The following is a 15,200-nucleotide window of genomic DNA, read 5'->3' on the forward strand; positions in this document are numbered from 1 at the left end:
ACTGACAAATGAAGCTGCGACGTTAGCTAGAACTTAAACGCAATGCTTCGTGTCATGGAAAACAAGTACCAAGTGGCCTAAGTTACGAGCCTGAGTCATTCGTGCAATCTATGCTATAAAGCATCGAAAAATGACATGAAAAGCAGCATGCGACGTCATTGCAGAGACTATGAAGAAATTAAGGACCCTCAAAAACTACGGCGTAGTACCGGCGTTTAATTCGCCCTTCCCCCCACGATGTAATGCTTGGCTGCAGTCCCGTAGGGTGAAGAGACCGGCTTGCTTTGGTTTCAAAGAGCCACGGGTAGCGCGCTACCCCAACGCCCCACTATTATTGCAATCTTAATTCTCTTGTAATGGTCATGAAAAATTGCACTTGGACACAGTAGGCATTTATTTCAATAAATTTCACACATTAATCACTCACACCAAGCAGCTCGGTTCTTTTTGGTTCCTACGTACTCAACGTTTTTTCATGTACGCATACATTTGAGATTCGACAAGTATTTTATTTTGCACCGGATGTACAGACCTAAGTCTCGCGGTTTCGTACTCTAAGAAAAAGTCTTCTTGGATCAAACAGAGAGTTTGCAACGGATGAAAGCATTATTAATTTATTGTAATTGGTGGTGACGAACTTACTGAAGTTTTGTCGGAAGAATTACACTAGCTTACACCAAAAATGGTCCTCGACCAAAAATCGTTTTTTAAACTAATTTGAGGTCGCTGAAACCAAAAATGAGTTTTGTTTTTCTTTTTTCAAAGAACGGTTTCCGAGATATTCCCAAAAAACCTGTTTTTTGGGCAATAGTGCAGTTATTCCCTGCAATCTCGAAAACAGTGCGCGCCATTTCTTTGAAGTGAATAAATTTCGAGAGGTACATATATGACCTACATGGCAATATATAATTCGTGTCAATGGAAGTCGTAGTTTTCGCAAAACAGCTGTTGAAAGTAAAAAAAGGCTTTTTTGACGTTTTTTACTAAATTATAAAAGTTTATTAAGTTTATCTGAATCGACGTAAAATTGTAGAAGTTATGAACCATAAAGCCAACACGTGCGATTTTGCAGCTTTTGACTTGGCTATGTTTGAGGTCGAAAATACGCTTTTACTCTGAAACTTCTTGTTTTATGTTGCACGGAATCTTCACGAAGTTGCATCCAGCAGTAGTCGCTCATCATACCTTGAAAAAATCCAAATGACTGTGAAGTAGGTGGATTTTTAACGACATGCGAGCTCCTGTTAACAAAAACAAAGTTAATTGTAAATTTTCCAATCAATTTATATGATAAATATATTTTGGAGTATGTACGTTTTACAATACTAACCAATAGTTTTAAAGTATTGTATTTCATCATTGTATGAAACAATTGACGGTCGTTGTTGCTCCTGTTGTTTCCAAAGAAGCCATGAACAACTTTTTGGAAAGCTTTCCAAGCTTTAGCTTTGGAACTGTCAAGGCATTGTTGAAATTCTGTGTTCGTAAACAATTTCTTTATCTGTGGACCGACGAATATACCCGCTTTGATTTTCTCTGTTGACAATTTTGGGAACTTGGTTTTCAAGTATTTAAGGGCTGTGTTTTCCGGTTTTTTTTCCAAAGCTTTCACAAAATTCTTCATTAGCCCTATGTCGTCGTGCACAAATTTATACTCGCAGAAATATGGCGCCACCGAAATATATACACAGACGTACAATGGTCATACCTAGCTCTTATTTAGTTGGAATTAGTAGAATGGGCAATTAGCTGGAATTGGTACAATGGGCAAAAAAGCCTATTCTGCGACATATATATATTATATATATGTATATATATAATATATATATATAATATATATATTTATTTGTATGAAATAAATATTGTTTTTAACACGCTTTTATTAGCTCGGGTTGTATGTATTGAGCTTAATTTTCACTGCCTTCTAAAAATCTGATCGACTTGGAATTTTGCACACCTATCAAGGACCGATGACAATGCAATAATTTGATAAAAGTTTTCCATTATCTTTATTAGGACTGCCAGGATTAATATTTTCTTTTTTAGTCAAATAACTTATAAGAATTCTTTTTACATTTCTTTATTTTTACTTCAAGCTGGGCATCTAGCTTGTAAAGCAATTGAACCTTTTTTAAGAAATATGATATTATTTAAACGGCACAGCAAAGTGAATGCATAAGTGGACAATAAATTATTTTAAAACCAAAACAAAGCAATAAATGTTTATGAATATTAATATTAAGGAATATCCGACTTATAATCATACTACACCCCCCTTCTTCAGAAGAATACTCATACAACTTTTTTTTTTATGAACATTCTTTTACATTGAATTGTTAAAATAAAAATATGTACATAAGAGTAATCTTAATTTTATATATATGTATGTATTGTATTAATTTTCTAAGTTTAGACGCGTCTTTAAAACTACTTATTATTGATAAATCTTAAGCCTATTTGTTCTTTTAAAGATAACTTATCGACTATAGTAACATTATTTTTATTATCTATTGCTTTAATGTGTAGTATGATTATAAGTCGGATATGCCTTAACATTAATATTCATAAACATTTTGTTTTGGCTTTTTATTTTATTGTCCACTTATGCATTCACTGTGCTGTGCCGTTTAAATAAAGTATCATATTTCTTAAAAGGTTCATTACACTTGAAAGTAAACGCAAACATAGCTAACGTAATTGTTTTATGCGCGGCGCGTGAATGCTAGAATCATATTACACAAGTAAACACCGAAAAATTGTTATTGGCTTGCATTGATAAAAGCTACTATAAAAACGCTTGTAATTAGTATGTAAGACACAAGAAAGAAAATAATCGTTCGCCAAGCTGGCTGCCTAGCTTGGAACGACAAATAAATAAATATAACAAACTAATAAATAATAAACTTTCTTTACATGGCGATCCTGCCAGCTTGAGCATTAATTTTGCTAAGCTAAAATGCAAGTTTCTTGCACAAACAAGATCCTGCCAGCTTGGTGCTAAGATTTTTTTGCACAAGTGGCGGAAAGCTCAAATGCTTATTCCAAAGTCCAGCTTGGTGCTAAGATTTTTTGCACAAGTGGCGGAAAGCATATAATATAATATACTAATAATAATAACAAAGTCCTGGTATTGATCAGCCAATAAGATCTACCAGTTGCGTGAAGTTCCTGGTCTGGCCAATAGACCAGAAGATAGATGACCACAGAAGGGCCGAAAGCTATCTCCATTGAGGAGTATAAGAGAAGAAGTCAACACTCAGCCGCCACCACCACCTTGGAACAAGGCTTGGAATTTGGGAACGCATCCCAAACTGGAATTCCTGCTCCAGCAGAGGAAAGAATTTAAGTAAAAACTGTGCATGATTCAAAATAATAAACACAAAACACATTACAGCATTAAGCGGTATAGGGCAAGGCAAAATCAGTTCTATTGGTACAATATTTTTTGATTTAAAATTTACGAAATTTTTAATTCCACATAAATTTCACGTTATCCCGGATAACTTTCCAATTCCATGTGATGGTATAATAGGCATGGATTTCATGAAAAAATTCAATTGTGTATTAGACTTTACTCAAAATTACGATGCTCTAATTCTGAGACCAGACAATTTAACACAAATTATAGAAATACCAATAACAACAACATGTAACGACGAAATAATCATTCCCGCAAGGTCAGAAGTTATACGAAAAATAAACTTACCTAATACCTTGGAGGAAGCACTGATTCCAAATCAAGAACCACACCCTGGAATATTTATAGCCAATACCTTGGTAAAACCTGACAACGCCTATATCCGCATTTTAAATACAAATTATAATACAGTATCTTTAAAGCAAAGCAACATTTTAACTGAAAATGTTTCTGATTACGACATAATAAACAATAACACGGGAAATGCACAAAGAAAAACGGACATTCTCGACAAATTGAGAAAAAATTTTCCTAAAACATATGAAAAACAATTGACAAACCTATGTTCCGAATACAGTGACATATTTGGGTTAGAAACAGAAACAATAACAACAAATAATTTTTATAAGCAAAAGTTAATGGTTAAAGACAAACAGCCGGTATACATAAAGAACACACATAAGGATGAAATTGAGAGACAAGTAAACAAACTTATAGAAGACAAAATAGTCGAACCATCATTTTCAGAATACAATAGTCCAATACTATTGGTACCAAAAAAGTCTCTACCGAACACAGTAGAAAAAAGATGGAGATTAGTAATCGACTACAGACAAATCAACAAAAAATTAATTGCAGATAAATTCCCGTTACCGAGAATAGATGACATTTTAGACCAACTCGGAAGGGCAAAGTATTTTTCATGTCTCGATCTAATGACTGGATTTCATCAAATAGAACTTGATAAAAATTCAAGAAATTTCACATCCTTTTCAACCAACAACGGTTCATACAGATTTACTAGACTACCATATGGCTTAAAGGTAGCACCTAATTCATTCCAAAGAATGATGACAATTGCTTTCAGTGGTTTAAAACCAGAGCAAGCTTTCTTATATATGGATGACTTAGTAGTCCTTGGTTGCTCTGAAAGCAAACTTGAAAAATGTTTTCGATTTATGTAGAACATATAATCTAAAATTACATCCTGAAAAATGTTCATTTTTTATGCATGAAGTAACCTACCTCGGGCATAAATGTACAAACAAGGGGATACTTCCAGACGACAATAAGTACTCGGTAATAAAAAATTATCCTACACCCACAGACGGAGATAGTGCAAAAAGGTTCGTCGCCTTTTGCAACTACTACCGCAGGTTTATTAAAAACTTCGCTGAATATTCAAGACACCTAACAAGGTTATCTAAAAAGGGAGTTGCTTTCGAATGGAGAAAAGAATGCATTGATGCATTTGTGTACCTCAAAAGAGCATTAATGAGTCCTACATTGTTACAATATCCCGACTTTAAGAAACCATTTTGCTTAACAACAGACGCAAGCAAATACGCGTGTGGTGCAGTACTTACTCAGGAATATGAAGGAAAACATCTACCAGTAGCATATGCCTCCAAAAGTTTCACAAAAGGAGAAAGCAACAAGTCGACAATTGAACAAGAGTTAGCTGCCATACACTGGGCAATAACCCATTTCAGACCTTATATCTATGGTACAAAGTTTTTAGTTAGAACCGATCACAGACCCCTGTCTTACCTGTTCTCAATGAAGAATCCAAGTTCAAAACTAACACGAATGAGACTTGATTTAGAAGAGTATGATTTCGTAGTAGAATATCTTAGAGGAAAAAATAATCACGTTGCGGACGCTTTGTCTCGCATTACAATAAATGACTTAAAAGATAATCACGTCGCGGACGCTTTGTCTCGCATTACAATAAATGACTTAAAAGATAATCACGTCGCGGACGCTTTGTCTCGCATTACAATCAATGACTTAAAGGAAATAAATGAAAAGAATCAAAATTTATACAAAATAGTGACTTGATCAATGTCGAAAAATAACAACAGTCCAACTACACAGCAGCACATTAAAACATATGATAAGCCCAAAATATATGTCCCAATTAATAACACTGACGTCAGGAAATACAATAAATTAAAGATTACACCCACGCGATGTTACATCAAACGAGGAAAATCTATAATGGCATATATAAAAATTGATGACTTATTTGTTAATGGGAAAATTGACTTAGGACAATTCTTCTCTAGGCTCGACGAAGTGGCCGACAAATATGGCATTAATAATTTACAAGTGGCACCTAGCGAGAAAATTTTCGAATTTGTCTCGATTAATGATTTTAAAAATAAGGGCAATATGATATTAAATAAAGTAAAAGTAGCGCTACTGAATGAGGTGACCCAAATCAATAATGCTAAAACTGTAATGGACATTCTAAAAAGATACCACGATGACCCTATAGAAGGCGGTCATTGCGGAATTTTCAGAACACTTATGAAAATTAAAAGACATTACTTCTGGAACAAAATGTCAAAAGATGTTGCTAAGTACGTAAAAACTTGCGAAAAATGCCAAAAAACCAAAATAACAAAGCATTTAAAAAGCCCAATGACTATAACACCAACACCTACAGGTACATTTGATACAGTTATGGTAGACACAATAGGCCCACTACCTACAACAATTAATGGCAATACTTATGCAGTCACAATAATATGCGACATGACAAAATATTTAGTCACGATACCCATCCAAGACAAAAACGCCAAGACAGTGGCGAAAGCAATATTTGAAAAGTTTATTCTTACCTACGGTCCAATGAAGACGTTCATTTCGGACATGGGTACAGAATACAAAAATTCAATACTAACAGAGCTATGTGAATTGCTAAAAATAGAGAAAATTAATTCAACTGCTTACCACCACCAAACACTAGGAGTAATAGAAAGATCACATAAAACTTTCAATCAATACGTAAGATCTTACATATCGATTGACAAAAACGACTGGGATGAGTGGCTACAATACTTCACATACTGTTTTAACACCACTCCTTCTACAGTACATGACTATTGCCCGTATGAATTAGTTTTTGGAAAAACACCAAACATGTTTCAGCAGTTCAAAAATGTAGACCAAATTACTCCATTATATAACATAGATAACTACGCTAGAGAAGTAAGATTTAGGCTAGAAGTAGCACATAAAAGAGCTCGCAATATGATAGACATAGCTAAAATTAAGCAAAAAACATTTTATGATAAAAATAGTTTGGATCACAATTTTAGCATAGGCAATTTAGTTTTACTTAGAAATGAAGTGGCCCATAAACTGGAACCCCAATATTGTGGGCCTTATACCATTAAAGCAATAGATGATAAAAATAATGTTACTATAGTCGATAAGTTATCTTTAAAAGAACAAATAGTTCACAAAAATAGGCTTAAGATTTATCAACAATAAGTAGTTTTAAAGACCGGTCTAAACTTAGAAAATTAATACAATATATACATATAAATAAAATTAAGATTACTCTTATGTACATATTTTATTTTAACAATTCAATGTAAAAGAATGTTCATAATATACAAAAAAAAGTTGTATGAGCATTCTTCCGAAGAAGGGAGGTGTAGTATGATTATAAGTCGGATATGCCTTAACATTAATATTCATAAACATTTTGTTTTGGCTTTTTATTTTATTGTCCACTTATGCATTCACTGTGCTGTGCCGTTTAAATAAATTATCATATTTCTTAAAAGGTTCATTACACTTGAAAGTAAACGCAAACATAGCTAACGTAATTATTTTATGCGCGGCGCGCGAATGCTAGAATCATATTACACAAGTAAACACCGAAAAATTGTTATTGGCTTGCATTGATAAAAGTTACTATAAAAACGCTTGTAATTAGTATGTAAGACACAAGAAAGAAAATAATCTGGATGCCTAGCTCGGAGGATGGTTCCATGTGTAGAAGTCCACGCAAGTGGGGAAAGTTACTGATCGCCATTCACTTGGGAATGGCCAGGACGATTCTTCTGCATATGGTTCAAGCAGCTCACAACGGCCGGGATTAGCCCACGTATCCTCTGGGTAGCTTCCGAACACCCGTTCGGGAGTGAGCTAAAGTGAGAAGGCGAAACATTCCAGGATAGCTGGTTGTGCGTTGGGTTTGGGACCCGCCACTTAAAAATCCCCCCCAATGAAAACTTTAAAAAAGCCTCGGATGAGACCTCCCTATACTGATGACGACCCCTGCAAACGAACTAAGGACTATGATTTGAGGGCATGCACCTGGAATGTCCGGTCCCTTAATGGGGAAGGTGCCTCTGCCCGGCTGGTTGATGTCCTCGTGAGAGTAAAGGCTGACATCACTGCCATCCAAGAGATGCGATGGACGGGGCAAGGAAAGAAAACCATAGGGCCTTGCGACGTCTACTACAGCTGCCATGTAAAGGAGCGCAAATTCGGTGTCGGATTTGTTGTGGGAGAGAGACTTCGTCGCCAAGTACTGTCGTTCACCCCGGTGGACGAGCGTCTCGCAACAATCCGCATCAAAGCCCGTTTTTTCAACATATCGCTAATTTGCGCCCACGCCCCGACGGAAGAGAAGGACGATGCGACCAAAGATTCTTTCTACGAGCGCCTGGAACGTTCCTATGAGCGCTGCCCCCGCCACGACATAAAAATCGTGCTTGGCGACTTCAACGCCAGGGTGGGCAAGGAGGGAATTTTTGGTCCCACAGTCGGAAAATTCAGCCTGCACAACGAAACATCCGGTAACGGACAGAGGCTGATCGACTTCGCCGGGGCCCGAAACAAGGTAGTCTGCAGCACCAGATTCCAGCATAAGAAGATTCACCAAGCCACCTGGCTGTCTCCTGATCGAAAAACACGAAACCAGATCGATCATGTTGTGATAGATGGAAGACACGCTTCTAGTGTATTAGATGTACGTACGATCCGAGGACCCAACATTGACTCGGATCACTACCTTGTTGCAGCCAAACTGCGCACCCGCCTCTGTGCAGCAAAAAACGTACATCTACCTACGCAAAGAATGTTCGACATCGAAAAGCTGCAATCACAACAGACAGCCAGAAGATTCGCCACTCGACTCTCACTCCTGCTCTCGGAGAGCACTGCCCAACAAACCGGCATCCACGAACAATGGAGCAACATTTCTCGTTCTCTACGTACCGCCGCCGAAGAAGAAATCGGATTCCGGCGAGCCCGAAAAAACAATTGGTACGACGAGGAATGTCATGCTGCCGCAGAAAGAAAGGATGCCGCCTATAGAGCCACGCTGCGATCGGGCGCAACGCGAGCCATGTGGGATCGCTACAGAGAGCTGAAAAAGGAAGAGAGACGTACTATCCGAAAGAAGAAACGAGAGGCCGAAATACGTGAGTGCGAAGAGCTTGAGATGCTGGCCAACAGGAACAATGCCCGAAAATTCTACCAGAAAGTTCGGCGGCTTACAGAAGGTTTCAAGACCGGGGCGTTTTCCTGTAAGAACAAAGACGGCGAACTGGTGACTGACGTACAGAGCAATCTTAGATTATGGAGGGAACACTTCTCGAACCTATTGAACAGTGACAGCTGCGCATGTCACCGAGAAAGTGAAGATCCCGATACCCCAATCGTTGACGACGGAATTGTCGTTCCGCTACCCGATCATGACGAGGTGAGAATAGCGATAATGCGGCTAAAAAACAACAAAGCCGCGGGCGCCGACGGACTACCGGGTGAGCTATTCAAACATGGCGGCGAGGAGCTGGTAAGGTGCATGCATCAGCTTCTATGCAAAATATGGTCGGATGAAAGCATGCCTGCCGATTGGAATTTAAGTGTGCTCTGCCCAATCCATAAGAAGGGCGATCCTGCAATTTGTGCCAATTACCGCGGGATTAGTCTTCTAAATATCGCCTATAAGGTTCTAGCGAGCGTATTGTGTGAAAGGCTGAAGCCCACCGTCAACCAACTGATTGGACCTTATCAGTGTGGCTTCAGACCTGGAAAGTCTACCATCGACCAAATATTCTCAATACGCCAAATCTTGGAAAAGACCCATGAAAGGAGAATCGACACACACCACCTTTTCGTCGATTTCAAAGCTGCATTCGACAGTACGGAAAGGAGTTACCTGTATGCCGCGATGTCTGAATTTGGTATCCCCGCAAAACTAATACGGCTATGTAAGATGACGTTGCTCAATACCAGTAGCGCCGTCAGAATTGGGAAGGACCTCTCCGAGCCGTTTGATACCAAACGAGGTTTCAGACAGGGTGACTCGCTGTCGTGTGACTTCTTTAACCTGATGTTGGAGAGCATCGTACGAGCCGCAGAACTTAATCGCTCAGGCACAATTTTTTATAAGAGCGTACAATTGCTGGCGTATGCCGATGATATTGACATTATCGGCCTTAACAACCGCGCTGTTAGTTCTGCCTTCTCCAAACTGGATAAAGAGGCAAAGCGAATGGGTTTGGTGGTGAACGAGGACAAAACGAAGTACCTCCTGTCTTCAAACAAACAGTCGGCGCACTCGCGTATCGGCACCCACGTCACTGTAGACAGTTATAATTTCGAGGTTGTAAAAGACTTCGTCTATTTAGGAACCAGCATTAACACCGATAACAATGTCAGCCTTGAAATCCAACGTAGAATCTCTCTTGCCAACAAGTGCTACTTTGGACTAAGTAGGCAACTGAGTAGTAAAGTCCTCTCTCGACGAACAAAACTAACACTCTACAAGACTCTCATCATGCCCGTCCTAACGTATGGCGCAGAAGCTTGGACGATGACAACATCCGATGAAGCGACGCTTGGAGTGTTCGAGAGAAAGATTCTGCGTAAGATTTTTGGACCTTTGCACGTTGGCAACGGCGAATATCGCAGACGATGGAACGATGAGCTGTATGAGCTTTACAACGACATAGACATAGCGCAGCGAATAAAGATCCAGCGGCTACGTTGGCTGGGTCATGTCGTCCGAATGGATACAAACGCTCCGGCTTTGAAAGTATTCGATGCGGTACCAGCTGGTGGTAGCAGAGGAAGAGGGCGGCCTCCACTGCGTTGGAAAGATCAGGTGGAGAAGGACTTGGCTTCACTTGGTGTGTCCAACTGGCGCCGGTTAGCACGAGAAAGAAACGACTGGCGCGCTTTGTTAAACTCGGCCAAAATCGCGTAAGCGGTTATAGCGCCAATTAAGAAGAAGAAGAAGAAGCTTGGAACGACAAATAAATAAATATAACAAACTAATAAATAATAAACTTTCTTTACAAATGGTATAAGGCCCACAATATTGGGGTTCCAGTTTATGGGCCACTTCATTCCTAAGTAAAACTAAATTGCCTATGCTAAAATTGTAATCTAAACTATTTTTATCATAAAATGTTTTTTGCTTAATTTTAGCTATATCTATCATATTGCGAGCTCTTTTATGTGCTACTTCTAGCCTAAATCTTACTTCTCTAGCGTAGTTATCTATGTTATATAATGGAGTAATTTGGTCTACATTTGTGAACTGCTGAAACATGTTTGGTGTTTTTCCAAAAACTAATTTATACGGACAATAGTCATGTACTGTAGAAGGAGTGGTGTTAAATCAGTATGTGAAGTATTGTAGCCACTCATCCCAGTCGTTTTTGTCAATCGATATGTAAGATCTTACGTATTGATTGAAAGTTTTATGTGATCTTTCTATTACTCCTAGTGTTTGGTGGTGGTAAGCAGTTGAATTAAGTTTCTCTATTTTTAGCAATTCACATAGCTCTGTTAGTATTGAATTTTTGTATTCTGTACCCATGTCCGAAATGAACGTCTTCATTGGACCGTAGGTAAGAATAAACTTTTCAAATATTGCTTTCGCAACTGTCTTGGCATTTTTGTCTTGGATGGGTATCGTGACTAAATATTTTGTCATGTCGCATATTATTGTGACTGCATAAGTATTGCCATTAATTGTTGTAGGTAGTGGGCCTATTCTGTCTACAAAAACTGTATCAAATGTACCTGTAGGTGTTGGTGTTATAGTCATTGGGCTTTTTAAATGCTTTGTTATTTTGGTTTTTTGGCATTTTTCCCAAGTTTTTACGTACTTAGCAACATCTTTTGACATTTTATTCCAGAAGTAATGTTTTTTAATTTTCATAAGTGTTCTGAAAATTCCGCATTGACCGCCTTCTATAGGGTCATCGTGGTATCTTTTTAGAATGTCCATTACAGTTTTAGCATCATTAATGTGGGTCACCTCATTCAGTAGCGCTACTTTTACTTTATTTAATATCATATTGCCCTTATTTTTAAAATCATTAATCGAGACAAATTCGAAAATTTTCTCGCTAGGTGCCACTTGTAAATTATTAATGCCATATTTGTCGGCCACTTCTTCGAGCCTAGAGAAGAATTGTCCTAAGTCAATTTTCCCATTAACATATAAGTCATCAATTTTTTATATATGCCATTATAGATTTTCCTCGTTTGATGTAACATCGTGTGGGTGTAATCTTTAATTTATTGTATTTCCTGACGTCAGTGTTATTAATTGGGACATATATTTTGGGCTTATCATATGTTTTACTGTGCTGTTGTGTAGTTGGACTGCTGTTATTTTTCGATATTGATCTAGCCACTATTTTGTATATATTTTAATTTTTTTCATTTATTCCTTTTAAGTCATTGATTGTAATGCGAGACAAAGCGTCCGCAACGTGATTATCTTTTCCTCTAAGATATTCTACTACGAAATCATACACTTCTAAATCAAGTCTCATTCGTGTTAGTTTTGAACTTGGATTCTTCATTGAGAACAGGTAAGACAGGGGTCTGTGATCGGTTCTAACTAAAAACTTTGTACCATAGATATAAGGTCTGAAATGAGTTATTGCCCAGTGTATGGCAGCTAACTCTTGTTCAATTGTCGACTTGTTACTTTCTCCTTTTGTGAAACTTTTGGAGGCATATGCTACTGGTAAATGTTTTCCTTCATATTCCTGAGTAAGTACTGCACCACACGCGTATTTGCTTGCGTCTGTTGTTAAGCAAAATGGTTTCTTAAAGTCGGGATATTGTAACAATGTAGGACTCATTAATGCTCTTTTGAGGTACACAAATGCATCATTGCATTCTTTTCTCCATTCGAAAGCAACTCCCTTTTTAGATAACCTTGTTAGGTGTCTTGAATATTCAGCGAAGTTTTTAATAAACCTGCGGTAGTAGTTGCAAAAGGCGACGAACCTTTTTGCACTATCTCCGTCTGTGGGTGTAGGATAATTTTTTATTACCGAGTACTTATTGTCGTCTGGAAGTATCCCCTTGTTTGTACATTTATGCCCGAGGTAGGTTACTTCATGCATAAAAAATGAACATTTTTCAGGGTGTAATTTTAGATTATGTGTTCTACATAAATCGAAAACATTTTTCAAGTTTGCTTTCAGAGCAACCAAGGACTACTAAGTCATCCATATATAAGAAAGCTTGCTCTGGTTTTGAACCACTGAAAGCAATTGTCATCATTCTTTGGAATGAATTAGGTGCTACCTTTAAGCCATATGGTAGTCTAGTAAATCTGTATGAACCGTTGTTGGTTGAAAAAGATGTTAAATTTCTTGAATTTTTATCAAGTTCTATTTGATGAAATCCAGTCATTAGATCGAGACATGAAAAATACTTTGCCCTTCCGAGTTGGTCTAAAATGTCATCTATTCTCGGTAACGGGAATTTATCTGCAATTAATTTTTTGTTGATTTGTCTGTAGTCGATTACTAATCTCCATCTTTTTTCAACTGAGTTCGGTAGAGACTTTTTTAGTACCAATAGTATTGAACTATTGTATTCTGAAAATGATGGTTCGACTATTTTGTCTTCTATAAGTTTGTTTACTTGTCTCTCAATTTCATCCTTATGTGTGTTCTTTATGTATACCGGCTGTTTGTCTTTAACCATTAACTTTTGCTTAAAAAAATTATTTGTTGTTATTGTTTCTGTTTCTAACCCAAATATGTCACTGTATTCGGAACATAGGTTTGTCAATTGTTTTTCATATGTTTTAGGAAAATGTTTTCTTAATTTTTTGAGAATATCCGTTTTTCTTTGTGCATTACCTGTGCCATTGTTTATTATGTCGTAATCAGAAACATTTTCAGTTAAAAAGTTGCTTTGCTTTAAAGATACTGTATTATAATTTGTATTTAAAATGCGGATATAGGCGTTGTCAGATTTTACCAAGGTATTGGCTATAAATATTCCAGGATGTGGTTCTTGATTTGGAATCAGTGCTTCATCCAAGGTATTAGGTAAGTTTATTTTTCGTATAACTTCTGACCTTGCGGGAATAGTTATTTCGTCGTTACATGTTGTTGTTATTGGTATTTCTATAATTTGTGTTAAATTGTCTGGTCTCAGAATTAGAGCATCGTAATTTTGAGTAAAGTCTAATACACAATTGAATTTTTTCATGAAATCCATGCCTATTATACCATCACATGGGATTGGAAAGTTATCTGGGATAACGTGAAATTTATGTGGAATTAAAAAGTTCGTAAATTTTAAATCAAAAAATATTGTACCAATAGAACTGATTTTGCCTTGCCCTATACCGCTTAATGCTGTAATGTGTTTTGTGTTTATTTTTTGAAAAGTGGATTTATTGAATTTTAAGAGTGATATATCTGCACCAGTATCTACAAGTAGTGTAATGTTTGTATTTAAATCTGCTATTTTAAGTGGTTCAAAAATGCTAAAGTTAAGGTTAAGCGTATGTATCTTAGAGGAGTAGATTAGTTTTCCGAGTTGTTTTCGTCCTATTGGGCAACTCGTACATTGTGTGTCATGTTCCGGTTGAAATTTGGTCTGCCTTGTCGGTAACGATTTCTATTTTGATTATTATTTCCTAAATTATCAAAATTTGAACGATTTTGATTTCTGGGGAAGTTGTTTCTTCTTTGGAACCTTCCATTTCTTGCAAATCGTCCATGAATGGTCGTTGACCAAAATGTAGTATTGTGTTTTGTTGTCCTGTAGCTTCAGTACAGCTACCAATGAATTTGCTTATCGCATCATTCATATTTGTAAAATGGCCAGCTTCCATTATTAATTTGACCTTTTCAATGCTGCAGTTTTTGGTCAATGCTTTTACTGCAGTTTGTATCGAGTATCTGCTTGCAAGTTCTGCCGACAACCCATCTGTGATATAGGCACTTTCTAAGGGTTTTGTAAGAGCTTCTATCTCATTACAATAACTATTAGCTGGTTTGTTGTTCTGTCTGATACTCATTATTTTTGCAGCTAATACTTCTACCGATTCTCCTTTAACCGACCTGTTAAGTTTTGTAATTATTTCAGAAATTGTTTTTTCTGTGTCTATGAGATTTCTGGCATTCCCTTTGAATTTTGTTTTTATGAGTGAAACAGCAACAGTTTCGTGCTCACCCTTGATCACTTCAACTAATTTTAAGGAATCTAAGAATGACTGTAAATTTTCCGGTTTACCATCGAATTCAGTCACTAGCTTTGCAGCCGTGCTGAGAAACTCCACAACTGTTTGTGTCATTTCGCCTTCTTCTTCTGATTCTATTTCTGAATTAGTAATTGGACAATCTGTTTCCTCAGAAACTGTTTCAAGCTTTGTTACTAGATTAGCTGGTAGGTTTTCAATAATATTTATTGAAATTTTCTCATTAATCGAATGAGATACTTCTTGTTGAATGTTGTATTTGGCTAATACTTTTACTAA

Source organism: Anastrepha obliqua, chromosome 6, assembly GCF_027943255.1.
Source record: "Anastrepha obliqua isolate idAnaObli1 chromosome 6, idAnaObli1_1.0, whole genome shotgun sequence".
Taxonomy (NCBI): Eukaryota; Metazoa; Arthropoda; class Insecta; order Diptera; family Tephritidae; genus Anastrepha; species Anastrepha obliqua.